General features: G+C 46.0%; 1 protein-coding gene and 2 long non-coding RNA genes across 3 annotated transcripts in view; 1 reads left to right on the top strand and 2 right to left on the bottom strand.

Moving 5' to 3' along the window:
- Window positions 1–5,330: 5,330 nt before the first annotated feature.
- Window positions 5,331–17,286, bottom strand: LOC130532479 (uncharacterized). Its single transcript, XR_008952343.1, has 4 exons — window positions 16,969–17,286; window positions 13,658–13,911; window positions 9,299–9,578; window positions 5,331–6,680 (listed from the first exon to the last, which is right to left on the bottom strand). It is a non-coding gene; the product is annotated as an uncharacterized LOC130532479 (long non-coding RNA).
- A 6,047-nt stretch (window positions 17,287–23,333) lies between these two features.
- On the bottom strand, window positions 23,334–26,139 carry LOC130532122 (uncharacterized). Its single transcript, XR_008952263.1, has 2 exons — window positions 25,449–26,139; window positions 23,334–24,833 (listed from the first exon to the last, which is right to left on the bottom strand). It is a non-coding gene; the product is annotated as an uncharacterized LOC130532122 (long non-coding RNA).
- The window catches only part of mef2d (myocyte enhancer factor 2d), a 54,885-nt gene continuing 52,270 nt past the window's right edge, over window positions 24,308–26,922 (top strand). Inside the window, exon 1 of the mRNA XM_057044455.1 lies at window positions 24,308–24,653. The gene's annotated coding sequence lies outside the window, so the exon portion shown is untranslated. The remainder of the gene's footprint in view (window positions 24,654–26,922) is intronic.

Raw genomic sequence — 26,922 nt, 5'->3', positions numbered from 1 at the left:
GACCATTTTTTTATATGTCAAATTTTCTTTCTGAAAATAAAATGTAGAATATGCCTGTAAATAGATACATAGAATATGTGAATATGTGAATATAAGGATTAATAAATGCTAAAATATACCCATAATAAACACGTCACAAGTTTCCTGACATTGGATGGACGCAGTTTTACAGTTTTGAGCTCGTGATCATGTCGGTTAGAATGTGTGATAACAGCTACCGTGATGTTAATCCTGCACTTCTCACATCTCCGTGTGTGTGTGTGTGTGTGAGAGAGAGAGAGAGTATGTGTGTGGATGTGTGTGTCTGCATTTGCAGCCCTCCACAAGCTCTCATTTGCTCTTTACGTTATACTCGCCACCACATAAATGCATGCAGAGCTAGTTGCCAAGGCAACCAGGAGCTGGCATAGAAGCGTTGTGGAGAGGTGCAGCATGGCAGCAACCAGACTGACACGTGTGTGTGTGTGTGTGTGTGTTGTTCATATTCCTCTACTGACCCATAATGTGACATGATGTGGCGTGTGTGTGTGTGTGTGTGTGTGTGTGTGTGTGTGTGTGTGTGTGTGTACATTTTGAGTGTTGTCTGTCACGTTGTGCTCGGGGGTTTTGGGGCAGTTGGTGGTCTTTCCTCCGATTGTGAAGGTTCTCATTGGTACACAGAACATCCGATACACTGAGACTCTGCTGGTATTCTGCAATGTTTCTGAAACCACGTGGCATGTGCCTGGCATGCTGAGGGGGTCAAAGGTCACCCTACGGACATGCTGTGGTTTGTCTCGCCCAAAGAGGCCTAAGGACATCGACTTCATCCCCAGTGACCCTCAATTGTGCTGATGTCAAGGAAGTGGCGAGGGCAGGTCAGTTGCAGCGTTTTTATGGGGTGTCACTGCTGGTCTGCCTGACCTCTGACCCTTGCCTGGTCAGGCAGTAGAAAACAAACATATGCCCTTTTTCAATGGGCTCCAAATCACCAGGGACACGCTGTGGTGTTCCAGCTCATTAAAAGGATTTAAACGAGGGCTCTGTGGTGAAAAGGAGCCCTCACTGATGTCAGCCTGGAGAACATGTGAGCTTCTCAGGAATCTACTTGGGGCTTTTTCTGTCCTGCAGGTAAATTAGTGCATCACCTGTGGCAGTTGTGTGGACCGATCTCTCCCCTCCTTCAGGGTGCTCTTCACTTGATTATCAGTGATCAACCCTCATCACTGGTATTGAAGTTTTGTTCATCTGTATGATCTTCAAACGCATGTGTAGAGGGAGTAAAGCCGGGCACAGTCATCACTTAAGACCACATGTTCATGCTCTGACCAGTGGATCTAATGGACCTTGTGGCGGTATAACAAAAACTAAAGAAGACATCAAAGGAAACAAGGATATGGGAGGTAATGGATGCAAGTAGGTAGAAGAATCATCATCCTTTTTCATCTCTAGCTTTGTTTCAAGGCTCAGTAGGTTTGCAGGAGATCTGCGTGGTCGCCCCATCAGAAGAACTGATGAGTTTCTGGCTGTGAGATCATTAGAGAAGAGGTTTGTACCGATTAATGCCTGAGATTAGAGCCCAGGCCGCAGCTTTTGCATGATGGGATGTGAGTTCCTATGGAGCCTGGAGGAACATTGGGATGTTCCTACGGAGCCTGGAGGAACATTGGGATGTTCCTATGGAGCCTGGAGGAACATCAGGATGGGCTGGATGAATGTGGGCTCCCCTATAGTGTCGTGGAAGCTCCTCTGTTTGTCAGGAAAGACATTGGATTATTTCCCAAGGGTCTCCTGTCCAGGCCAAAGTCCAGAGAACTGGAACCCACATGAAACCCTACCGCCAGGTTTTGATTTAATATCTGGACAAGAGTACCCTCAAACCAGACAGAAATGGGGCTTAAAGAACATCCTGTTCCTGCTGCTGGTGGAAGCCACCCACAGCCCCTCAACACAATAAACATCTTTACGATCTCACGCGACACCGTGAGAACCACCCAGAGCAGCACCGACCCGCCCTGGTTCTTCCTGGCCACGGCCCTGATGACATGACAGCAGGACAGCTCCAGCCATGGGGGGTAAATGGAGATCTGGGGGTGTGGCTGCTGTTGAAAATGGGGGTATAACTGCAGTGAGGGTGTGGTGCTGCGAGGGTGGGGCCCGCCTATTAAAACAGACACTGGCAGTCGCCTTGAACTTGAACCCCCGGAGGTACACTTGACCTTAGCTCTTTTCCCGTGCTCTTCTGAGCCCTCGGTGGTGGCGGCGGCCTTTGTTAAGCTGTCAACATTAACTCTTTGCGCCCCCTCCCTCCTTCTTCCTCTAACATTCTCCGTCTCCCTCAGCCATACCCCAAAAGTACACCCATCTGTCCCTTAGAAAACACCACAGTGGGGAATTTTGTTTTCCCAGAATGCTAATCTGACCCCATGTGGGGGGAGAGGGAGATCTGAGATTTATTCTTTTATTTTTTAAGAGAGATTCGCTGCTGGATGGTTGTGATCCAGGGATGAGGAAAACTGGATTTATTGATAAATGAAAACACAGACTTGTGTTAAATCTGTTGAACCTTCTCTCACATTTAAACTTTCACCCAGAGGCTCCAATAAATGTGAGCGCCGATGCCTAATTTGACACTACAAGCCCGTAAATCCACGTTTCAATTCAGCGTCCATGTTTTATAGCATACGGCCTCCCAGCTACACTCTTATGGGCCCCCTTTCTCTGTGCCGGACCCACCCACCGTCAAATAGAAGAGAAGTTCATGTTTGTAGTTCATGTTTGGGATAAAGGCACTTTTTCCCCTTTAACAATATTGTGCAGGAACCTTCGGAGGGACTGTTTGGTTCTCAGGGTCTGCTCAAAGCTTTGCAAGGTTGAGGAACCTTCAGTGTCTTTTAGAACATTAAAAATAGGTTGAATATCACATTCCAGCACTAGTTTTGTCTTTTTGGAGAGATTCTAGTGATCAAATGGTGCATTCGGCCACTTAGGACGTATGTCACAATACTTTGATACTGACGCAAACACGAGGAGGAGGAGAGAAAGATGAAGAGGAGGCGGAGGACGAGTGAGCCGAGTGATTTAATCTGCTAATTTTTCTCTGGTCTTTTGGTTGTTGACAGGCAAGTGTAATGGTCCTTCAAGTAATGGAATCAGCCACTCATGTCACACGCATGCACACACGCACGCACGCATGCACGCACGCACGCACGCACGCACACACACACACACACAGCGAGAGCAAGCACGCCCTTTTGCATATGAATGAAGTGACTGTAAAGTTTTTGTGAAGAGGTTTAGGTGGACAGAGGGTGTGTGTGAGTGTTTGTATGTGTGTGTGTATGTGTGTGTGTGTGTGTGAGCCTGTGAATAAGAAACATTTGTCAAATCACTTCCCGCTTCAGTCCCCCTGCCAGGCCAAACTACTTGACATTCCATGACACAGCTCCGTCGCCCTAGAGAAAAGCATCCTCAATGGCTAATGTCACTAACATTGCTAACGTCGCTAACACCGCTAACCCCGTGTCTTTGTTCTCATTTCTGCATAAACAGAGGAAGTGTCGACAACATTTACCAAAATCGTCCCAGTGTGATTCATACTTTTAGTTTAATTAATTTTTTTGGAGGAGGCTGAAGGCAAGGGAAGTCCGACCAGAGCATTTGGGGGTCCCTGGTACCTCCCTCTGCTACCAGTGCCAGCACGGCCCCCTACAGGCTGAACAACCACCACCCCTCCGTCTTAAATTTCCCTTTTTGAAACCTTTGAAGGAATTGAAGATGACATTTTTTTCTAATCTTTTTGGTTGCACTTTTGACTTTTTTCTGAAAGAAATTCTGACCTAACTTTGAGTTCCTGTCATGTTATCGCCCCCAAACCAATTTAATCCAGGTGAAGCTTGTGAAATCCGTCGGTCTGACTGAATGAAAACTAAATTATTTGAATTGCAGCGTTTCACCGGAAGATGCAGCCTTCAAAGTGGTGTTGCCAGGCTGCAGCCCCGGGGGGTCGTGCACACATCACGGCCAGATCTGGATGGACGCCCACTTTTTCCTGGCACTGACCAAACCACACGTTTTCTGTCATGGTGACCATTTTCCAACGCATTTTCCCTCCAGAATCTTAGAGAACGTCCTGCCAGGAGCACATTCCTGCATACAGATGATCAGAAAAAACCTTGTGAAAGGAGCATCTGAGCACCAAAACCTTGGATGTGCACCAAAACCCACCATTTCCCACACCCACCCCTGGGGCTGCTGGCTGTTGTGGACATGTCCATCAAACCGTTGGGCATCTTTTTAAAATCCAAACCCATTTCAACGACACTGGCCATGACGCGGCGCCATCTTGGATTTGATCCCCACTCAGGATCGACTGAAGCGAGCGGCCATTTTGTGCTTTGTGCCAACGGGAAGCCCCACCCTCTGATGGTGAAAGCATCTTCGGCCTTTTTCAAACCTTCAAACCTTCGATGCGACTACAAAACAGCAGGTTTGTCCGCCGCCGTTCGCTCTGGTGCATCAGTTCATTAAGGCTCCTTGTCTGTTTGTCGTGCGACTGGGCTCTTGGCAGCGTGACAGACATTGTGAATCAGATTATGAGAGCTGTAACATTCGAGAAACATTGGGGGCGATCCAAGGAAGTAGCCTCGAAGCTCGGCCTCCTGGTGCTGGTGCCTGGGACATAATGTAATTGCAGCTCACGCTGCTTAATAAGGCCGCAGTAAAACTGGCACAGAGCCGCCGTTTAGAAGCTCATGTCAGCATACAGAGCAGCTGTGAAGACGAGGTTAGCGACTTGGGATCGCTCTGCCACGACACTCACCCACCTTTCCTGAGGGGGGCGCTTCGGCCCGGAAATACCTCAAATCAAAGCAGACTTGATAAATGCTGGAAATGAATAAAGGCAGCCGTGTGATGCACCTGTACCATAAAAGCTGTCATTTGTTTTACAGTGGGATTAGCTTCATTTACGTGGAACACCATGAGTGGGCTCATGTGTTGGCGTTTTGCCATACGCGCTGACCTGCTGTCTCTGTTCTAATGCAGCATCGGCAGCCATGATGCTTCATTTCTCTGTCGTACAGCTCAGTGGAGAAATAAGCGCATTTTCCTGTTGGGGGGTGGGCGTGGGGGGGTCACGTCAGTCTCTGGGGAACTTTGTGTTCTGTTGGAAGTGAACAGCATTCCATACTTCTGGAGGTGCAGCTGCTGCAAGAATAGATAGCTTGGCTAAAACTAATAAGGCTAAATATGCTAATGCTAATGCATATTTAGATATTTAATAAAGTTTCTCCTGTTGGTCACATTACCTCAGTAATTGTGATGAATTTTACAAAAAACATTTTTCCAGGTTTGTTTTCAGTGTCAACCTTTATTAGCGTCATCACATTATTCCGTTAAAAAAGGCACATCTGGTGAACACGTGAATGCGCATGACGTAACGTCAACATCTCTAATGAAGCTATACTCTTCACCAAGCTCCAGCAGAACAGATCTATTTGATCTGCACTTAAGAAGAGAAAGAAATAGAGAGATTTAGTGCAACAATTTAATTTTTTAGACCACAATTTATGGTTTCAATGCATCTGGACTGATATCAGAGGAAAGACTTTTTTCTCCCCAAAAGATTAAAAACATAATTTCAAGCTTATCCAGGCAGATAAGTAATTGTCTCGAGCGCAGGGATGTGCATGATTATCAAAAGAATACATTTTCTAAATTAGGCCAAGATAAGTCTCCCTTGAATCAATTGCAAAAGGGCTGCACAGACACAGATTGTTTAAAGTAATATTTAAAAGATTTGCATAGATTATCAGTCGTAATAAAAAAATGTGCCACTTTCCAAAAATTAATATAAAATGAATTAGCCTGATATTACTTGATTTATTAAGTCTGTGTGTGTGTGTGTGTGTGTGTGTGTGTGTGTGTGTGTTGTTAAAGCTGAGGACAGGAAATTAGGACAGAGTATTTGTCATGTCTCACCCAAAAGATGTATTGTTGCAGCCATGCAGGTACAAGATCAAAGCCTGCTGGGAAGGCTGGAATAGTGCACGTGTGTGTGTGAACACACACCGCGGCCCAGCTCTACCGTTTCCTGCTGATCTAACACGTTCACGCTGTTGTCATCGTGAATGGGACAACAGGTTTGCTCGCACTTTAGCTGCAGGGTCAAATCTGAGTCAACACACACACACACACACACACACACACACACACACACACACACACACACACACACACACACACATGCACGCACACAATATTTTCCCAAAGAAATCTTTATAAGCTGGTAGCCCACACATCAAAAATACAGAATGGCATTTGTGTGTGAGTGTGTGTGTCCACTTTCATGAAAACAAAGTGAAAGATGAATCGGTTGCATAGAGTATAAAGACGACAGCTCGCTCCTTCGCCACTGTGCCAGCTGACACATGGAGCCGTCCAATCGCAGTGCAGAGTAATTCACTGCTGTCGTGGGTCTCACATTCACAGGTCCTAGCAACTATAGCAAACAGAAATCCAACTAAAGGCGGGCTAGGCCTCAACATCACATTCTCTATCTAGCTGGAGGAGCCCAGTTTGGGACCAGTTCATCCAAAGTCTTTAGCTTTGTGTCCACAGACAGACTGAAGTCCAAGCGGACATCGCTGATCCACATCTGCAGACGTGGTCCAGGGTCGTTTCCTGCCCTCAGCGATCACCTGCAAACAGAGAAACGTTGTGAACAGTCAGCTGGTGTGAATTTGGTGGACAGAGACACAAGTAAAGCCTCCATTGTTTGCGTCCTAAATCAGGTTAGCAGCAGCTGAAGGGATTGGAGCTGAAGTTGAAAGACCTTAATGGGAGCCTGGTACACTACGAGCTGCTAATACAAAGAGGAAGCATGTGATGCACGTTAAGCTAGACTAACATCCCCCCCTCCACACACACCTACCTTTTTTTTTATCACATTTTCCAGCAGCTCAGACATTAAACTTAAAATATTACTGCAGGTCATCGAGTGCACAGCAAACACAAAATGCTTTGTAGCTGAAAAACTACAAACTGCAGCCTTGATTAGCATCATCTAAGCTATTAGCAAGTGCGACTGAAACAGATGGCATTTACACTAGCAAGAGAAATTGTGGGGGGGTGTAGGGGAGGGAGCGGCGTACATATAAAAGGCAGTTTGGGGTATTTGAGTCAGTTTGAGTTATTGGCATCACGGTCCTGTTTTGTGTAGAAGACTACAGTCAATGAGCTTGTTAATGGTAAATTTACAGTCCCAGCAGGGGGCCCAATAAAAGCAGGGGATGGAGAGGATGAGGAAAGGGATGGAGATTTCTGTGTGAGTGATGGAGCGGAAGGGGGAGCTGTTGAAGAAAAGAGACGGAAAAGTGGAAGACGCTTGTAATTAAGAGTCTGAAAGAGTGTGAGAGGCACACACCGCCCAAAGCAAACTTTGAGCCAGGGTTCCCCCCTTGTCCCCCCCACCACTATTCGCTTGTGTCCCTCTGCTGAATGAATAGCTACCCCAGTGCTACGATGTCCCGTCTAGCTGCTCCTTTCTCCTCCCCCACCTCCCACTCATGAAAAGGAAGCCGAATTGAGCAAACAGTCAGGCTGTCAGCTCAATAGGAGGTCTGGCCATGAACTTGAAGTCCTTCCCAGGCCCCCTGCCTCACTTTAATGTGGGTGGGGCAGCAGTGATGGTTGGGGAGACAAGAGGGAGGCGGGGGATGGTATGTAGCCAGACTTTTGGGGGGCCCCAACATGCCAGTGTTGAGGGGACCCCTGCCATAGAGGTTCCCAAGAATGGTGCCCCGGCTTTATCAATGGGGGCAGGGTGCCCCAGCTGCCTACTAACCCCCCCACCCCCCCCACCCCCCACTCACACTCTTTGCAGAACTCAGTCTGGACAGGAGGGGTGCTGGTGATGGGGCATGTGCAGACAGGATGGTGTCTGCACCCCTGCCAAAACCCCTTTAGACCCTCACACACAGATCCAGACACAAGCTGCTGGCCGTGCCCTCCCCCTTCCCCCCCCCCACCAGGCTTCTCATCATCTCATTAGCCAACGCCAGCCACTCTACACTGTCTACTGTTTGCATTGTTTTGGGTTCTGCATAATTTACACAGTAAATTGAGAATGGACCCGGCCTCTTTGCTCAATCTACCACCTGTTTATGGAGGTCTGGTGGAGATTATTGTGCTCTGGGCTTGACACAGTTAAAGCTGCACCTCTCCACAAAGCCAAGCGATGCGTACACGCCATCAAAACTGTAACTAGTGGAGGAGCTTCTGGTGACCTAGTTTGATACAGTTGTGTGGTTCTCTCTACGACCACATTTTAGTGAGAAGAATCAGTTCTAATGTTTGTTTTTTACCTTGACCCAGTGTAGTTAGCATTAGCATTGCCTCAACACCACAGGCATGAAGAAATAAAAGGGCTCTTCTGGTGGTGCAGACAATGGAACACATTGTTTTCTTGCTTAATCAAACCCCAGCTCGACGCTAATTGGTGTTTCGGTTTAAGCGGTTTTCAAAGTTGGGAGCTGATGGTTGGAATAATGCAGCACTATAACGAGCTCACTGGTGGAGAACAATACTCGACTTGTCTGAGCACCACCTGCCCTCCAACACTGGGACACTGAGAGACAACACTGCGTTCCCTGATTTCAATCACGGAAGAGTCGACACGATGTTTTTACACATTTGAAAGAAAGTGGAAAGACGGGAAACAAAAAATACCGAGAGGAGTAAAACCTCAAGAATTATTTGGACGGGTTATTTACTTGGATGACCTTCACTTGTTCCAGGGGTTCTGGAACTGGAACCTTTCGGACCCTGTGGTCAGATTTTATGGAAAGTTTGGTGTGACTGGAGAAATCATGTAGAATTTACAGGGATGGTTTAAGTGGGTGCTGATTGTGGCACCTGCAGGGACCAGTGTTGGCTGGTTGACAGGTGCCCGTCAGCATCTGAATGGCGTCTCGGTATCGATTGCTATAAAATGGCAGATGCTGCCATGTTGGGGGGGGCAGGCTTGTGTGAAGGTGGCATGTGAATGCCCAAACGGTTAAGAAAACATGGCGCTGACGGGGACAGATGCCCACTGAAAAGCCTCCTGCAAGAGGCGCCGAGAGCCGAGTGATTTAATGTGAACACACATACAAAAAACAAGCCCCGCCCACAACCACTCACCCTCCCGCCTGCCCGTCAAGCGCGTCCTTTAAATTGTGCAATTAACAAAAATATCAAAGGTGATTAATGCGAGGGTGGAGGAGAGGATGGCGTGTCGGGATGATGGCAACGCGGGCGCAGGGGGTCAGTGCGTTACCTGTGCTGGTCGATCCTCGCGCTTCCATTTCGTGCCAGCGTTTCTCTAAGATGGTGGTCCGGGCTGCGTCTTTGCTGTACAGGAAAAGGAGGGCAGTATGCTGACGATGGAGCCGAGGTGGAAGGAGGAGGTGATGCAGAAGAGGGTGAGGAGAGAGGGAGGCAGAATCAACAGCAACCCCTCCTCCTCCTCCTCGTTCTTCTTCTTGTTCTTCTTCTTATGTTTTTTCAGTGTTCTGTTTGCTAGCTTTTCTTCTGTGGTGTGGTGGTGATGGTGAAGCCTGCCAGAAAACAAGAAACACCACAACGTGAGAGGGAAAATGTTTAAACACATAGTTGATACACCAAAATCTTCAAGGAAGACACACACACACACACACACACACACACACACACACACACACACACACACACACACACACACACCTTTTCATGTCTGTTCTCATGGTACAGTCTGCCCCTGAGCATGCAAATGACTTTCATTATGCAAATACATGCAAATCAGATCCAACCATCTGAGAATCAAGGGTGGGAAAGGAAAAAAACCCTCGACACACAGACTGAATGAAAGAATGAAAGAAAAAAGGGGACAAAATCCTTTTGAGTGGCAGGAGGCGGTAAGTTAGGTAAATGCTCCGTGGACAAAAACAGTTGCACAATTGAACAAACACGATTACCTTTTTGTTTGCTCTGTCTTAATCTATTTCCTTTCATTTGCATACATCCTTGTCATTTTGCCTTGTTTTTTCCAGAAAGGCTCTCCAAATATAAACACTACATCAGTTAAATCCAAGGACGCAGATGAGCCTCTGCATTCTTCTCACCATCTCCGTGCACTCTGCAACCCAATGCTGCAGCTAACATCAGTCCCACATATTCAGCCACGTTAATAACTGGTATTTAACAGTTAAGCTAACTGAAATGTGACGTTTGCAGCTCTGCCTGCGGTGCCGTGTAGTTCATCTTTGCCTAAAACAGTCAAATCCTGCTGGGATCGCTTCTGCTCTCATAACCAAGCTCTGTTTGTGTGCATTAGTCCAAGAATCATGAGCACCACCAGCTTAAAGCAAGTCATTAAGAAGCTAAATGCTATTAGCGCCGACACAGACAGGCTGCTGTAGATATTAGATGAAAGAGGTTATGGTTAATTGGTTGAAATCAGCATCTGCCTTCCACCAAAAACCCTTCCCTTAATTACCCACACCTGCCTGTGGCAAAACCTGTGATTGAAAAAAGCAAAGTGGCACAATATTACTCGGCTTGGTCTTTAGCAGGTGGACCGCGTATCTGGCACGTTTAGCCATATAGTTCACGGACCCTTCTATTGACAGAATCCAACAAAGCTGACTGATCAGTGAACGCCGTCTGAATTTGCTAACGCTCTGAGCCCGACAGAAAGCATCCTCCATTAGCCGGCGGAGGAGAGAGAAGGCTTTTGTCTCCAAGTGTCAGTAAGGGAAAGCTGTGTCTGAAATTGGAATAAGGTGGTAAAAACAGGGGTGACTTGGAGTGTGAGAGAGTTGGGGTGAGTGAACAAGGTGGGAAAGAACTGCAGGGGTGGGGTACTGCTGAATGGTGGCAAACCTCTCCTAATTGGCACTTGACATTTTTTGCCACTGGCACTGGAGTGGGCCAGCTTTCAAGCCCTCTCTGGGTTCTTGTTGGAAAAGTGCCTTATGCAAATATGGCGAATGGGCTCTATTGTGAAGCCTCTGATATTAACAGCTAATGCAACAATGAAATTGTGTGCTCACTCAGGACTCGTAGGTGTGTGAGAGAGAGCGAGACAATGGCAGAGGGAGCAGCTTCAGTTTGAACAGACCCTCCATCGGATGCTTTGCCAAGTCATTTCAGCAGAAAGGGCTTTTTTGAGGACAGAGACTCTCAGTAAAAGCTTTATTAATGACTGAAACAAACAAATGCATGTGCTGTTTTGCTCTGGATCAGAGAATGCCTCTGTTTATCCTACCACTGAATGACTTGATTTAAAATACTGAAGGGCAGAAAAGGCTTCACTCAATCTCTTTGAAAGATATTTCCCCTCCTAAAACATCACCGCCTTGGTTCTAAATCTGCAAATGTATTCAAGCCTCAGAGATGTGCCAAACTCCCTCTGATATTTCTTTCTTCCTCTTTGTGCTGGCATTGTTTACCCTGAAGTTGCTCCCTTGGGGTGAGCAAAGCTCAGGATCTGAAGGTATCTGCGGAAGCCCTCGGGAGCAAACTTGGCAAATCTACTGAGAAATGCTACAAGACCAAAAGACAGAAAAGGAAGAACTTGCAGAGTCCAGCTCAGCCCAAAGCGTTCTCCAGCCTGGGAACATCCTGGGGACTCCTGTCCCCCGATGGCACAAACACAAGCTTCAGCTTTATCTGAGCCATTCCAGTCCTCCACAGAACCACGGGTCTGACGGCAGCAGTCCCCACCCAATGGTCCAGACCCAGTCAGAGTACACTTGTTTGTGCTAAATTGCCAAATCTAATCTCCTTTGTCTGGGCCGGACCATTGATTTTTGCAGATACAGATACATTCATTTCTCTGTGAGCATTGGGGGGCGGGGGGGCTGGTAGCACAGTCGGGCCGTCTGCTGCAGCCCAACAGTGAAGCCATTTTCCAAACCCTGTTGGTGTGTTCCATCCAGAGAAAGAGGGTGAGAGAAAAGAGGGCAAAAATCACTTCTCCTTCTATTCAAAGAGCCTTCTGGCTGCCCGGACCCGGCGGGGCTGAAAGAGAGGCAAAGGGCCACATTGTCCCACAGTGACAAGTGGACTAGCTCTATTGACTGTAAAGTCTACTGGTGAGGGGGGGCAGGATCTGAACACAATGCCTGTTTTTTCTACGTGACACTTGGAGTCTAAGTCTGCTTGCTTGGCGCATGAGGGCTAAACCAATCCCACCACCCTCCATTCCTTTCCCTCTCGCCGGATTCTTCTCTTTGCACCGTGTGGCAGAAGCCGTCCAAAGGCCCAGAGGAGACTTTTACCAACGAACTGATCCGGAACACCTCACTGCTGGTCCTGTCCTCCTGACCTGACAGTACAATAGTGAGGTGCTACTACCAAGAAGATGACATCCCTGACTGACACCTGTCAAATCTGTGGCTCTAATCTAAAATGTCCCTCTCAGCACCTGCAGCGCAGCACACAAACGAGCTCAGGTCTTCCAGACCGGTACCGTCCATGCGAAGATGGCAAACTGTGAAGAGAATATGTCCAAATTTGAGGCCTTTACTTGTTGTGACAGCAAACCACCATGTGGAACCTGTGTTACAGTTGGAGGTTAGTAGCTAACCTTGTGGTTCTACAGCCAGGAGACCTTGAGAACAATCCTTAGTGGCCCTTCTCAGCAGGACTGACCCTCTAGCTTTGATGGGTAGAAAGGAAATCACACCTTCAATCAGCCATCAGAAGGCGTAAGGTTGGAGATCTGATTGACCAATTACTTCTCACCATGAGCCTGGTCAAAGAACCTTCAGGCTCAGATTGTTCTCCTTCCTCCAGTTCATGGACCTCGTCACCAGGGCACTTTCTGCTTGATTGCTCCTGAACCACTCCCCCCTGCGCGCGTGCACACACACACACACCCACACAAACCCACCCACACACACACACACACACACGGAGCAGCAGCAGCTTTCAGAGATCCTATCAGGCCCTTCCACATGGTAGCCCCTCATGTAATGGAGGCTTTACCACAACCCATTCACAACCAAGCCAACTGTCACGTCCAGCAATGGCGAGTACCCCAAATCAAACATATTTTCATGCAAAAAGGAAGAATAGAAACGGTGGCAAGGGGGGGTGGGGGAATCAACAACAGCTAACTTAACAAAATAGGCCTCAAACCACTTCTTGTCTGTTCTGTGAAGGTGTCGGTGGGGAGTTGGAAACCCGGATTAACTTAGAGGGAGCATTCTTAATTCGGACAATCCCATCCTAGTCAGAACATATGTATAATTCATTGCACCATATGCGGCTCCGGTGATATAAAAGACCCACATTCTTCTCAAATTGCAGGTCCTATTGAGAATTCTGTTTGCATCTCAGGAGTGAATAGAGATCAGAGCGTCCCAGGGAACTGATTAGCTTGCCTGTTAAACGACTAGTGAAAGTCTGCAAGTTCTGCTGTATTGGTTTTCAGCACCACCGTCGCTGCCGGGCCATGTGATACTTGGGCTAAGCCACAGCATGTGGCCCCACACACAAGGATCATGGGGCTTATTAGATTAAAAGTGATCCTGTCGCACCGACTGTACTGCGGTGGATCACTGCCAGGGCTGTAGGGAAGCGACAGCAGCATTCCAAACACAGTTGTCCTGATTCTCTGAAGGTTCTTAACCAGAAGGTGGGAACATCTTACCTTTTCCTGCACTCTCCAACCTCATTTTAAATTCTTCTCTTTTCTTGTGGCATTTCTTTTGTCTTTTGGAAGAAGATACTTTGGGGTCTTGATGCCTTTTCAGGAGCGTAATGGGATTCTTGTTACTTTCGGTTATCTAGCTTTATGAAGAATGTACATCACTCATACAGCTAGATAACCAAAGATAACAACCAACCCCGAAGGCTACCCATCCTCTCAAGCCGTAGGTGAAGTGTCATTGGCTGACCTCTGACCTACGAGCAGAGGAGAAAGATGTTGGTTGGCTCATTCTGAAGCGTCTTTGATGTTTCCTGTTTGGCTTCAGATCAACCTGCAAATGCTCCACAAAGACACAGAAGCAGGCACAACTTAAAGGACTGCACCTTCCACTTCGATGTCTCCCAGCGGCCCCTGGCACCCCCCCCCCCCCAAAGGCTTCCACCAATCACACACTTCTCTTTATGTGCACATATTTTTTTAATTGGCTTCGATTCCCCATCAAAAATGATGTCAAAGTCCTGAGAGGTGGGGAAAACACAAGGCGTCAAACCAGTCCAAACTGGTTTTGGCGCCAACCTTCACTCTGGTCAAACACCCATCCTAACCTGCTGATTGCCTCCATAGGAGGGTGAGGGCTTCAAACATGGCCCCCCACCATGACCCAAATGCATTTTAAATTAAAGGACACGACTACAAAAGTAGCTGGTTTGTTTTGATTTAGTTATCTGATGTGGATGCATTCAGATGATGCCCGAGGTCATGTCAATGGAAAGATAAGAAGCTTTAAGATGAACAGGAAATAGGAAACAAGCACTCACACTTAGTTTGATGGGGACCCCAGAATTCTGTTCTAACATGCAAAAATAAAGATAACACACTCTCTCCTCTCACGCGGTGTGTAGGCACATGGCTTTCTGATTAAAGCCGCTCTGTGTGCCCACACACACACACACACACACACGCATGGAGACAGAACGACGGCGAGATCTGAGAGAGGAGGGTGTGACAACGAGAAAATTCTCAGCCTCCTGCATCAGAACGTGAACTGTTAGCTCAGGTGTTAGCAACCAGCAAACCCCACTGGTACTGTTCTCGCCACAGGTTCCAACATACAGCTGCACTTCTGAGTGGTTTTGAAAGACTGTTGTCCTTCAGACGCCTGCCTGCCTTTGTTCCAGTGTCCGGGGACAAAGCGGGTCCCCTCAGCAGCAGAAACCCGACCCAGAGTTTGATATTTCGAATAGCTGCACACGATTTACACAGCAGCAACAGTTCTGCATTTTAAAAATGAGATTAATTTCAGACAGGTGTAAAATTATTTTGGATTAACATTTTTGGAAAAGACAAAATAACGAAATGAATGTTTGCATTAATAGGAATTACAGCATGGAGATATTTAATGTTCCATAATAAACTGAGCCAAGTCTGGATTTTTTCAAGGGTCAAAAATGTTTTATGTGATTCATTTTGATGTTTAAACTCATCACTTATTCATCAGATATTAACCTTTTTCAGAGTGCAATATTAACGTTTCATTTCTGCTGTGAGTTTTAATGTCAAGTGTATTTTTACGTTTCCAACCTGTATAAAAGAATTATAGTTTAATGCAGGTTGCACTGATTTCCAACAATAATAGCCTTTCATTAATTTACGCATGTGTCGTTATTCAATTAAACTAAATACAATATTTGCGTTTTTTTTCACGCTGCGATTTAAATGAATATGACTCTAAAGCATTCAAACTGACCCACGGCGGCCTTTAGGCTCCCAAAACTCCAACAGTACGTTGAAGAAGTCTGATCAGACCGGGCCCTTGCCTGGACCTTAATGACGTCATCGCTGGCGCGCTTCTCTCTGGAAATAATTTATGCCAAATTTCCGCGCTGATTAGCAAGAAATGGAGTTCTGGAGCAGCCGCTGCGGGATCAAACACTGCCGGGATCATCTCATTTAACTGTGATGCGGGTGTGAGAGACGCGTGCACAGGAAACAAAAGCAATCACACAAACCTTGAGCACCAACTAGAAATGTTCGACGACAATTTTGGAGGGAACGCGTTATTTTCTGGAAACATCAAAGCCAGTGGAAACCTGGTCACACACACACACACACACACACACATTTTTCGCGTGCGCGCGTGCTTTGCGTCATGGGGAGCGCTGTGGAACCGTCTTCCCAGTCTGACTGAAGTTATCGCATCAAAACTAAAACGCATCGCGCCATCCTGGCTCTACGGAAGCCGGAGTGGTGGGACGCAGAGCCAGTGTCACCTACAGCGAGCATAGCTGTCTGTCCAGGGATCCCTGGAAAAAAGACACCATCAATTTACACTCCAGTCAGCAAACTGAGTTTCTGTCGTCAGAATTGTCAAAAATGGGACCTGCAGAATTTAGTGGAGGCGCTCAGCGACTAACAGGAATGACCAAATACCAACACAATAACACAGAATTAAAGAAACAAAAACCAGAAACCAAAATAGCATCTCCTTCATGAAATACACTCTTGCACTTCCACAGTTTTACAGTTAGCCTGATTTTGCGTATTTTCTCTCCCTCCGCACCGACCTCTGCCCACATTAATGCTCTCAAACGGATCATGTGAACCGTTGCGTAATCCAGATTTCCAAATCTGGCTTCACAGCTGCGGACACACTTTCCCTCCCCGTCGGGCGCACACGTGTGTTCGGACAAAGGCCTGCACACGTGTGAGGATGGAAACGCACTTCATCCTGGAGCATGTGCACTGCAGCAGGCCCGTGATAATCCTCCTCTGTGCTTCGGCTTTATTTCAGAAATATGTGATCCCGCTTCGATCCTGTCTCTGGACCCGGAGCTTTTCGTGGTGCTTCTGCGCGTTGCCAGATCCAGCGGAGCCCCCCCAGGTGACCCCGTGGATGTGGGTGCACGGCCTTTGTGGCGCCCCGTGAATGGCGCATCGGACCAGGACACGATGCGTCACGGACAGCCACGGGAGTTCTGCCTCATACACGTGGACGCGCCACCCGTGACCTCTGACCAGGACGCTCATCATCATTAACGAAGCAAGAATCAATTAAAACAATCACAACCGAACTGAAACCAGAACATTTCAGTTAAAGAGCAGCGTCTCCTCCAGACGCCGCTGACAAGTGTCACCTGCGACGCCGGTCGGAGCATCAGTTCGACGCCAGGCGGAATTCAAGCACATCCGAACCACCCGCATCTTCCCGCTCTGCATCCCGCATCTGCAGGCTGCTCTGCGCGGGGGCTGCGCCGACAAGCCCCTTCCTTTTCAGCCCTCCAGAAAACACAGTTTTTACTCTTTATACTCACGCCGTCGTCTGTGGGTCACTGCGGCTCTGCGCGCTTTCTACAGCCGAGAAGAAGAAGGCAGCTTGGGGGATGGAGATCGAGTGAGCAGTCGGAGGCTGGAGCTCAGTCTTCATGGCTGCGGCTGGTCGTGACGTCTCTCTGGCTCCATCCATTCAGCTTCCATGTGACGGGTTGTCCCCCTGTTTTATTATCATCCCCATTATTTCCCTGGGAGGTGGACCTCGCCCCCGCTCTCCCTCTGACGCTCTCTCTCTCTCTCTCTCTCTCTCTCCCTCCTCTCACACACTCTGCCGTCCTCGCTCTCATCCCTCCCGTCACATGCAGTGTGAAGTTCAAATATACTTGCTCTAAATCATATAGCGGCACCAAGGCCCTCCCCTCGATGACACGGTGCAGGTCTGCTTCTTGTCTCCACCCTCTGAAATATGAAAGCAGTAGTGCTGCTAAACCAACAAGAGCCTCCATCTGTGAAACCAAAGTCCTGGACCTCCTCACTCGACGTGAAAGCAGACTGACTGGCGGACGCGTTGGCGTTTCTTACGCGTGAACTGGCACTAAAAGCGCCTCCGCGCGCTCCCTGTGCTCCGCTTCACCTGTCAAGTGCACCGTTGCGAGACAGACAGCCTTGGCACATTAGGGATTATAAAAAAGTGTGTTGTAATCTTGTTTGGATTCCAGTATTCCTTTGACACAAAGCCCCTGACGGGACTGCGGCCTGCGTGCGCTCATGCGCCTGGATCAAGTGCGCGTATCCACGATCCTCATTGTCCTCCTCTTTGATACAGAGGAGTCCAGGAATGTGACCGGGGGGGTGAAGACCGTGCAAATCAGCTTTTACTGTCACCGCCGAGTCCAGAGCCCGCAGACAAGAGCCAAGAAAGGAGGTCTGGGTCACCTGATTATCATAATAATCAGATCGCGAGGATAAAAATCTCCTTTGAATAAATTACTGCTTCAATAGGAGGCGCGACTGCCAAAGAGACAACTTTGTCAGAGCCCAGTTTGGTGCGCGCGCGTGCGTGTCTATCAATTTCCCGGGCTCTTTTCTCTGCACATTTTGGACGCTGTCCTGGAGCTCAGGCTTTAAATGCAGCTACTGTTTCCCTGCCTGGTTACCAAGCAGGCCTCGCTCTTTGCTCGGTGGTGGCTAATGGGCTAAAGAGCGCGCACAATAGGCTGCGTGCACCGTCTCCCCCCGTCCTCACCCGTCCTCACCCCTCCACCTCACTCTCTTGCTGCATGGGAACCCGTGCACCGGGGTGGACCAGGGCGCGCTCAGCATTGTGGTGGCACGTCCCAAGTTCATTAGCACCCATCAGGCCATTTTTCTGCAGGATGGCGGGTAACACCGCCCCCCCCCATCCCCAAACTCAGCCCCATCCGGTTCATACTCGTCGGTTTCAAACCCGCTCACGTGTCTGGAGATGGAAATAAGTCGGTTATTGCGCAGTTGCGAAGTGATTTAGACCGATCAGATGATCATTTTAGCAGCAGCAGCAGCGCCGATAAGTGTTAATTAAACCTGCAGATTCATTATGATCACAGCAGCTTAACTAAAAGCCAAATTGCATTATAATTAATATTGTAATTAGTATAGTTGTGAGCGCATTTTAAGGAGAGAAGTTTTTAGTTTTGCCGATATCTATTTTTTTTAGATAAACCCAGAATTAATTCGTTAAAAACGGGCGTATCTATTATTTCTATTTCGACTTGATTGATTGAAAACAAATTCATTGATAAAGCTCCGATGAGAGCGAATAATTCAGTCATTGATTATCAGAGATTCTTCCTGCCGCTCAAAACTGCCTCAGAAATCGGCTGAAAATCACATTTAAAAAGTGTAAATAAAGGATAATAAATGTCAACTGGAACCTGAAGGCCAAAAGAGGAGCTTTCATTTTTGATGATGAGGTTTAAAAGTGAAGACATCGAACATCTGAGGAAACAACAGTTTAGAGTTTTACTGAATTAAAAAGATTGACAGATTCAGTGAATCAGAGCAGATTCGGACCCTTTTCTGTGCATCCACAGTAAAAACGAGCAGTAGTTTGGACTGGTGCAACAGAACCAAACAGAACCGAACCAAGAAGAACAGAACCAAACTCAAACTCCCGTCACCAGCTCTTATCTGTGTCTCTTATCTGGGTCTCAACATTCGATTAACTCGTGTAAAATCGCTCCTGCTGAACCGATTGATGTCCAATCGTTGGTTGAATTATTATCAATGGATTTATTATCTTGTTTATGTTTCAACCTTAAAAAAGAATCTTAATACAATAGGAACATCAGGCGTTAACAAATCACTGTCCAAACAATGATTAAAAAATTATCCGTCATTATAATTCAGAATCTTCTGAGGAAGAATCACATTTAATCACCTTTAATGAGCTGTTGGTTCAGTTTCTGATTTATGCTTCATTCACAGAGATAATTGTGTTATTGTTCACCTGAGGAGTTCAGAAACCTGAGTTCACTTATTCTTTTTATTCTCATTGATGCCGTTGTTGTTTAGAATTATTTTAAACCCAATAACATGTAGACACACTGAAGCGGCTGAGCAGGTGAGTGTGACGTCAGCTCTCTTCTCTCTCCCCCAGTACAACTCCCCAGTATCTCCAGTAACACCAGTGTCGGAGACCTGCAGCTCAAAGCTCTGCGTCTTTTGTCCCTCACACACACACACACACACACACACACACACACACACACACACACACACACACACACACACACACACAGATAGTTTCGAGCTGCGCTTCTGTCAGAATCGTTGCTGCAGTTATTAATTCTCTCTTTTTTTGGTCTCTTTTTTTCTTCTCATTAATCGGATCATCTTGAATCGGATCGGCAGCTGCTGCTTCATCCCTACGGTGAAGAAAACTCACCTGAACTCTTCCTTCAGCAGCAGTTTCAGCAACATCAGAAGAGTGGAAGCACAAATGTGAACCCCCCAAAAAAAATCAGTAGAAAGGTGTGATGGGTGGAAGTTCGGTCATAAATATCCGGATTCTGGTCGAGCAGCAGCCGAACAGAGAGAAGCAGGAACAAAACAACATGGCGGAGTGAATAAAAGCTCCCACGCCAGAGTCATTACGGCTGTAATTAGACGCTCATTTGCATAAATGCTAATGAGATCTAAATTCATGTCGCTGCTGGCGGGAAACAGTTTGTGTCAATAAAAATAATGATTTTCACAGGCCCGAGGAGGTTCCCGAAGCCCAGAACATGCTTGATTTTAAATAGTTTCATATGTACAGCACACACACACACACACACACACACACACACACACACACACACACACACACACAACACACACACACACACACAGGACCGATTGGATTTTTCTAATACCGGAAGCGGAAGATTCTGCAGCAGGAATAATAATAGATTTAACGCAAAAATGGTTCAAACACTCAGAAATTTGATCCGCCTTTAAATTAATCTGATAAAAATCTGATTAGTTTTCAAGTTTGGTTCTGTCATGAGCATTGGTTCTGATTTTATTTGGCTCGTGCTGGACAGGTCAGTGAGCGCGTGCCCTCACCTGCTGCGGTTCTTTCCCGCTATCTTCGGTGACGTCACGACAGGTGACTGAGTACCGTAACTTGTCCTAACCCATCATCATCATCATCATCGTGTGTGTGTGTGTGTGTGTGTGTGTGTGTGTGTGTGTGTGTGTGTGTGTGGGTCGGAGCTGGAGTTTAAATAATTGATGAAGTTGAACCGCGTCACCTCGCGCAGAAACACGCGCGTCACCTTTCTTCTTCCCGGCGATTCATTAAAAATTCTCAAATATTTCACCATAAGCTCGGATCGATGTGTATTTGTACTGATTTACGTGCATAAATACTGCGTGTGTGTGTTCATTTTAAAAAAAGGGATTAATTATTCTGTCCCAAAATAACCCAATTGACATTATAATATCATTGATTGATTAATAATCGATCAGTAATTCGTCCTAAACGTAAAAGTTCCATCATATTTTGGAAACAAAAGGACAAATTCTACACGTTAAAAGTGAAGGTGTTTTTCTGCTTTGGAACAGGAGGAAAACTTAAAACGCCTGATTCAAATGATAGCAACGACATTTTAAAATGTAGCAAAGTAATGTGTCCATTTATTTAGGCTTTAATCTAAACATTCTATACCAAACACACAGGTTTGATGAAAGAAGGTGCTGATTGAAGATTGATAATTGATCTTTCATATCACTGCGTTGCTGTTTTCACTGGCGATTAGAAATAAAGAATAAAATATCCACATTTTCCGGTTTGCAATAAATAATAATTTGTCTCCACAATTAACCAAATACGCACAAGCATACAAATAAAAACGAAAAAATAAAGAAAAAAATGACAAACACTAAAATTTATCATGTAAAGGGTTCATAATCCGTTTAGATGAATCCTTCTTCTCATTTAAATTAACAAAGTGGGGGCGGGGTGCGTGTGCACGCGCGCTCATAGTGTCGTGTCCCACGGTGGAAATTACAAAAGACAAATAATTAATATGCACATAAATTAAGAGTGAATTTCAGGAAAAGGAGAAAGAGGAGGAGAGAAAAGAAAAGAGGCTCTGTTCACATGGGCCAGCAGGAGGTGAAGAGGAGGAAGAGGAGGAGGTGAAGAACACCAGGAGAGGTGACCAGAAAAGAGAGGAAGAGAGAGAGAGAGAGGCTGAAATGAAGAGGTGAGGGAGGGGGTGAAGAACATGTATGAAGCAAAAAATTAATAGATGAAAAGATCTGAAAAATATTCTCCAGTTAATGAGTCAGAAACTCCCGAAAAGACATTTAAGGGACTCTTCTGATAAACACATTAAATATGTGTGTGTAAATATACATACACACACAGTATATACGCGTATGTAGTGGATATGTATATAGATATAAATATATGTGTATATGTGGTCCTTAAATGTATCTTCGTAGATAATCACGTGTTCCATATATCATCAATATTAATTATATCCCGTCACATTCATTCATTCATTGATTTATTTCGTTGTGAGGACCTTCCATTCTGTGTTGTAACACAAACCATTTTTGTCGTTATTTTTAAGGGGGGGGGGGGGGGAATGGGTACACCAGTTTGGGTTTGATATGAACGCGAAAAAACAAATGAGTAATGAGGATTTCCAAAATGATTGAATTTATATCAAATGCAATCAGCAGTTTCTGAAGGTTCCTACAGATGTTCCTCATATTTGACAGGTTATTTAACGCCAGAAACATCTGAGGTTGAAACGATCCGTTCTTTTTATCAACGTCGGTGTGAGAATATTTTGGATTCTTAAACCGCGCTGATGAAACTTATATGTTGATGCCGCGATGATGCCCCGAATATAACAATGAATTGTGTTTTTTTGCGAACAACAAAATGTTTTGATTATAACGTCATTTTTGTACCTTTTTATTAGGGGCTCCTGCAGTTTTTCGCCCCCTGTTGGAGATCTTGCGAATCAGCCCTCGGAGCATTTTAAGCCTTTGTCTCCCTCCTTTGGCGACTTGTTTTATAACAGCTCATTTCATCCAAATAGTGATTTTTTCCAGTGAATTCAGTTTAAAAATACAAGTCCAAATAATAATAATAATTAAAATGTCATATTTTTTCTATTGATCCTTCCTTAACATTTGATTAAAAATGCCTCGTGATTTACAAAATAATCAAGATAATGAAAGTATAATACTGAAAGTATTTCGATTAATGAAAAGTATAACATTGTGATTCAAAGAAGAAAATAAAGTCATCAGGTTGAACATCCTGTCTGAAATGATGTTAATTAAAATTTCAATCATACATTTAAAAAAACAACAACACCAAAACCTTCTACGTTTATGGACTGAAGACGATTTAATATTTCTTGTGTCATATATTTTAATCCACTAGATGGCAACAGTTGTCTATTTTTGTTCTTTCTTTTTTGACTCTAGTTTTCTCCTAATTAAAAAAGTTTCTGTGATTGATACAATTGTTTAGAGGATTCAGAACAGCTCGTATACCCCATCAGTTGAGGAGTGCAGTCCTCCTCCTCCTCCTCCTCCTCCTCCTTCATGCCTTGTTCTTCTTCTTTACTGGCAGCTGGTGATTGTTATTGCTCGAGGTTTCTGTCTATTACGAGGACACGTGACTCTCCTCCTCTGATTGCAGTAATTTGGGGCTAATTGAAGTGTGCATCAGGAGGGGGCGTTTGTTGCACCCGTTGCCATGGACACTGACCGTTGCTAAGCAGCTGACAGGATGCTCTGGAGTGCAGCGGAGCGGCAGGTCACTGTAGAGAGGGATGCTCTCTTACACGCCTCTCATCCGCAGAACATCGCTCTCAGCTGCCCAAAACTGAGAGATGGAGTCAGAACACAGACAGAACTGGTGTGCTGCTTTAATGAGGAATTTGTTTTTAAAAATATCGAAACAATTAATCAATTTCTTTATGTTTGACCAATTTATAGCACATAAATTAGAGGGAATAACTAAATAATATAACCTGAAATGTCTTCATCAGTCACATGACCATCTTTTCTTTTAGATTATTCATTATTTTTCAAACCAAGCTTCACATTGTGTTACATTTAAAGATACTCACGTGGGTGTCACGTGATTTAAATGAGTAGAGTAATTGGATTGAAACAAAAACGCTGTTATCATATTAAACACATTATATCAACAACCACATTATAGAATCTCCATGATGTCATACAATTTCAAAGTTTGATCAATTCATCCAATAAACCAAATCCAGGGAAAATTTCATAGTAGGAGAGACTTCTTTGCATGTTACTAACACAAATAATAAACAAAGAGTAACAACAGTGAAAATAACAAAAGGTTAAAGGCATTTTCTCCAGTACTCCCCAGACGTAAGATGAGGGGTTTTTGTGCGCAAACACGAACGTTTTGATGAAAGAATTACGTGACGTCAACACCTGGACGCTCCAGACGCGCGCTCGTGCCAATGTTCAGTCCTGTTGGACTTCTGTCGCGCGCCACGCTGTTTTCTGCCACTGTAGATCACTCATCCTCTCACTGTAAACAATAGTGTTCTTCCGCCGAGAATGGGTAAAATAGTGCAACGATAGTGAAAGTACTGGGTACTGTGTTTTTACTTCTATTTAACTTAAAATGAACTACAGCGAAGATATGTGCTTCAACAGGAGACGCACTGTGTTTTTTTGTTTTGGTTTTTACTGTAAAACTAAATGTGAATCTTGAGTAAGCACGCCAAGTCCGCCGATTTAAACATTACAGTACATTATCAAACCCGTGGAATTCAACAATGTTTAACAGGCTGTTACAAACACTTGGTACTAAATCATTCCAACGTGCACAATCAGCTGGTCGTGTTGAAAACAGGACCAAAGCGGAGGGATATCCTCTTCCAACACTTGATGTCGCCGTCCGCCCTTCCTACTTCACGGCTTCTATCCACGCGGACGATCTGATTGGACGAAGCAGCGCCCTCCGCGCGTTCCGATTGGCTGGGTCTTCTGTCAGTCATGCAGCAATGCCACGGGATAGATTAGGCACCATTTGCCATAACTAAATAATTGCCTGCATCAAGTAGGAAGATTTGTTTAAATTGTTATCCCACCTCGGAAGGCGGAGAGTTGCACTTCTTCGCTGAAGCCTTTAAACTCAACAGAGAGTGGCGTCGTTTCCGAAAACAGATGTGGACACGCCGCTCGGGTAAGTCACTCTTTAAAGCAGCTAGCGTCCGTGTTTGTGTCCTATTTTCTTGGCTTTTGGAGGTGTCCTTCCAGCGGCTGTCCTGGCGCTGCTGCGCACTCCAGGAGTTGATGCCCGGCACCGTGCGGTGCTTCTGGCAACTCTGAGAAGGCAGTGCGGGCGAATTGATAGCCCCTCAGCCTGTCAAGGACACGCAGGATTTAGAGAATACTATAGTTTGCTAAATGACATCGCTGCTGTTGCAGAGTAAGACTCTAATCTTGCACCAGTCAGTCCTCCGTATCGTCAGCACATCGTTGGTGGCTCCAGCGTTGCACAGCAGTAATAATACTCTCTAAGAAGCTGTCACGAACGATTTACAACTGGCATTCTGCTTTTGACTGATTTCTCTTCAATCCGCCAGATGGATTTAATCTCTTCAGAAAGCACGTCATGTTTATTGGAAAGTTTTTCATGGCATCTTCAATCTAACGCAGGTTTAAAGGTGGTCAGACAGATAGCGCTGTTTTACGCCCCGATGCCAAACTGGGTTTATTTTAGTTTATGTCGTGGTTTTTTTGGAAAAGAAACACGTTTGCAACTTTTTCACAAGTAGTTTTGTGTGTCGAATGATTGGATGTCTCTTTCATGAGCCCATTTCCGAACCTTGTGTTCTCCTTGCTGTGCGTAATTGCTTTTCTCCCGGGAGAGAGTGCCATCAAACTTCTAATTTCCTCCTCATACCCGGAAACCTTTTTGGCTCGTGGAATAACACCCACGTTTGTGACGACATGACTAAAGCAGAATAGAACTCACGTTGAGCCTGCGATTCCGTTTAATGATGATGCTCCGTGAGTCTGCGGTGCCGGATTTGGCACAGTCTCCTCACAGGAAGAAAGTCCTTAGCGTTCTCTGCGCGCTCTTTTCGTCTCTGCGTGGGTTTTCCCTGGTAATTTGACGGAACCCCCTCCAAACATAGAGTGAGTTAGTGACTGGTGTGTGTCCTGGGATGACTGCTAACCTGTTCAGGAGGCTCCAGAACTCCCCTGATCAGGAATAAGTGCGTTAACAAAAATTGTATGGAGGGAAGTCATCTTTGTTCAGCGACTCCTTAGTCACGCATGACGGTGTCTCAGAGGCAGGTGGCCATTATTAGAGGCCAAACAAACATAGACCTCTCATCTCATCAGGAAAAGGGGGGAGTCACTTCGTTATGTAGGCCAGCGGAGGTGGGCACGGGGCTCTGATGAGTGCTTCAGCATCGCCTGCAGGTGAACTCTGGGTTTGCCAAAAACGGTGACAGGATCCAAAGAGAGAGTGCAGATAAGACTGCTGAGCATCGCAGCAGTCAGGAGAGTAGATTAGTGCTTCACGTGCGAGTCTGTGGCGACGTTTGTCCTGACAGAGACGCCAGAATTAGCTGACTCATGAGAGAGCTGTGTTTTCCAGAGGGGACTCAAGACTCTCAAACATGTCCTTCAGATCACTGTGGAAATGCAAGTATTCATTAAAGAGGTTCTTTGAGTTTCATGTGTGAAGGTGAAGCAGAATCATAGTGATTCATCCTAATGAAAGGGCTGAAGTCTGAGCTGCCTCCATCATCCAGAGAGAAGCCGAGGTGCCAGGATCAGATCCTGCTTCCCATCTGTCTTTGGTTTAAAGCTCAGCATCTTCGCTCTGATGTCTACATGAAAAGTCATTTGAGGTCTAAATTCCTCCTTCAACATAAATGATGTGTCACATTTGACCCTGGAGATGGATTTTAGATCAGAACCTTGCCTTTGTGGCGAGCAGTTGTGGGATATGTCTGACACAAAAAAGTAAACAAGTTTGTTTCTGTCTTCTTTCAAGATGTCAAAATGAAGTGTGAATACTCCCCCCACCCCACCCCCCCACCACACTCTCTCTCTCTCTCTCTGGAGGACTCTCGCTTTCACTCATGTACTCGCACAGAATCTATAAATTGAGCAACATATTGTAGCCAGACTTGTGAAAATGGTGCTAAGCTGCAGATGAGTTATGGCCTCAGCTCTAGTAATGGGCTCTTGCATCCTGGAGAAGCGTGACTGCGGGCGAAGCTCTAAGCCACTGTCACGGACGCGAAAGCTCCGCCTGGACAAAGCGTCAGGAGGCGGTTTATTAAAACAGTAGAGAATTCTCCTGAAAGTCTGTTGAATGCACAGCGCCAGAGAGTGTGAGAGGAAATAGGAGTGTCTACTGCAGTCAAAACACTGTCAGGAGAAGGGCCCCCGCCACCCTGCACCCCCACTGCTGCTCATTTGAGGAAGTA

This window comes from Takifugu flavidus, chromosome 10, assembly GCF_003711565.1.
Source record: "Takifugu flavidus isolate HTHZ2018 chromosome 10, ASM371156v2, whole genome shotgun sequence".
NCBI classification, from domain to species: Eukaryota; Metazoa; Chordata; class Actinopteri; order Tetraodontiformes; family Tetraodontidae; genus Takifugu; species Takifugu flavidus.
The sequence above is the reverse complement of the archived record's forward strand: the minus strand, read 5'-3'. Positions and strand labels throughout refer to the sequence as shown.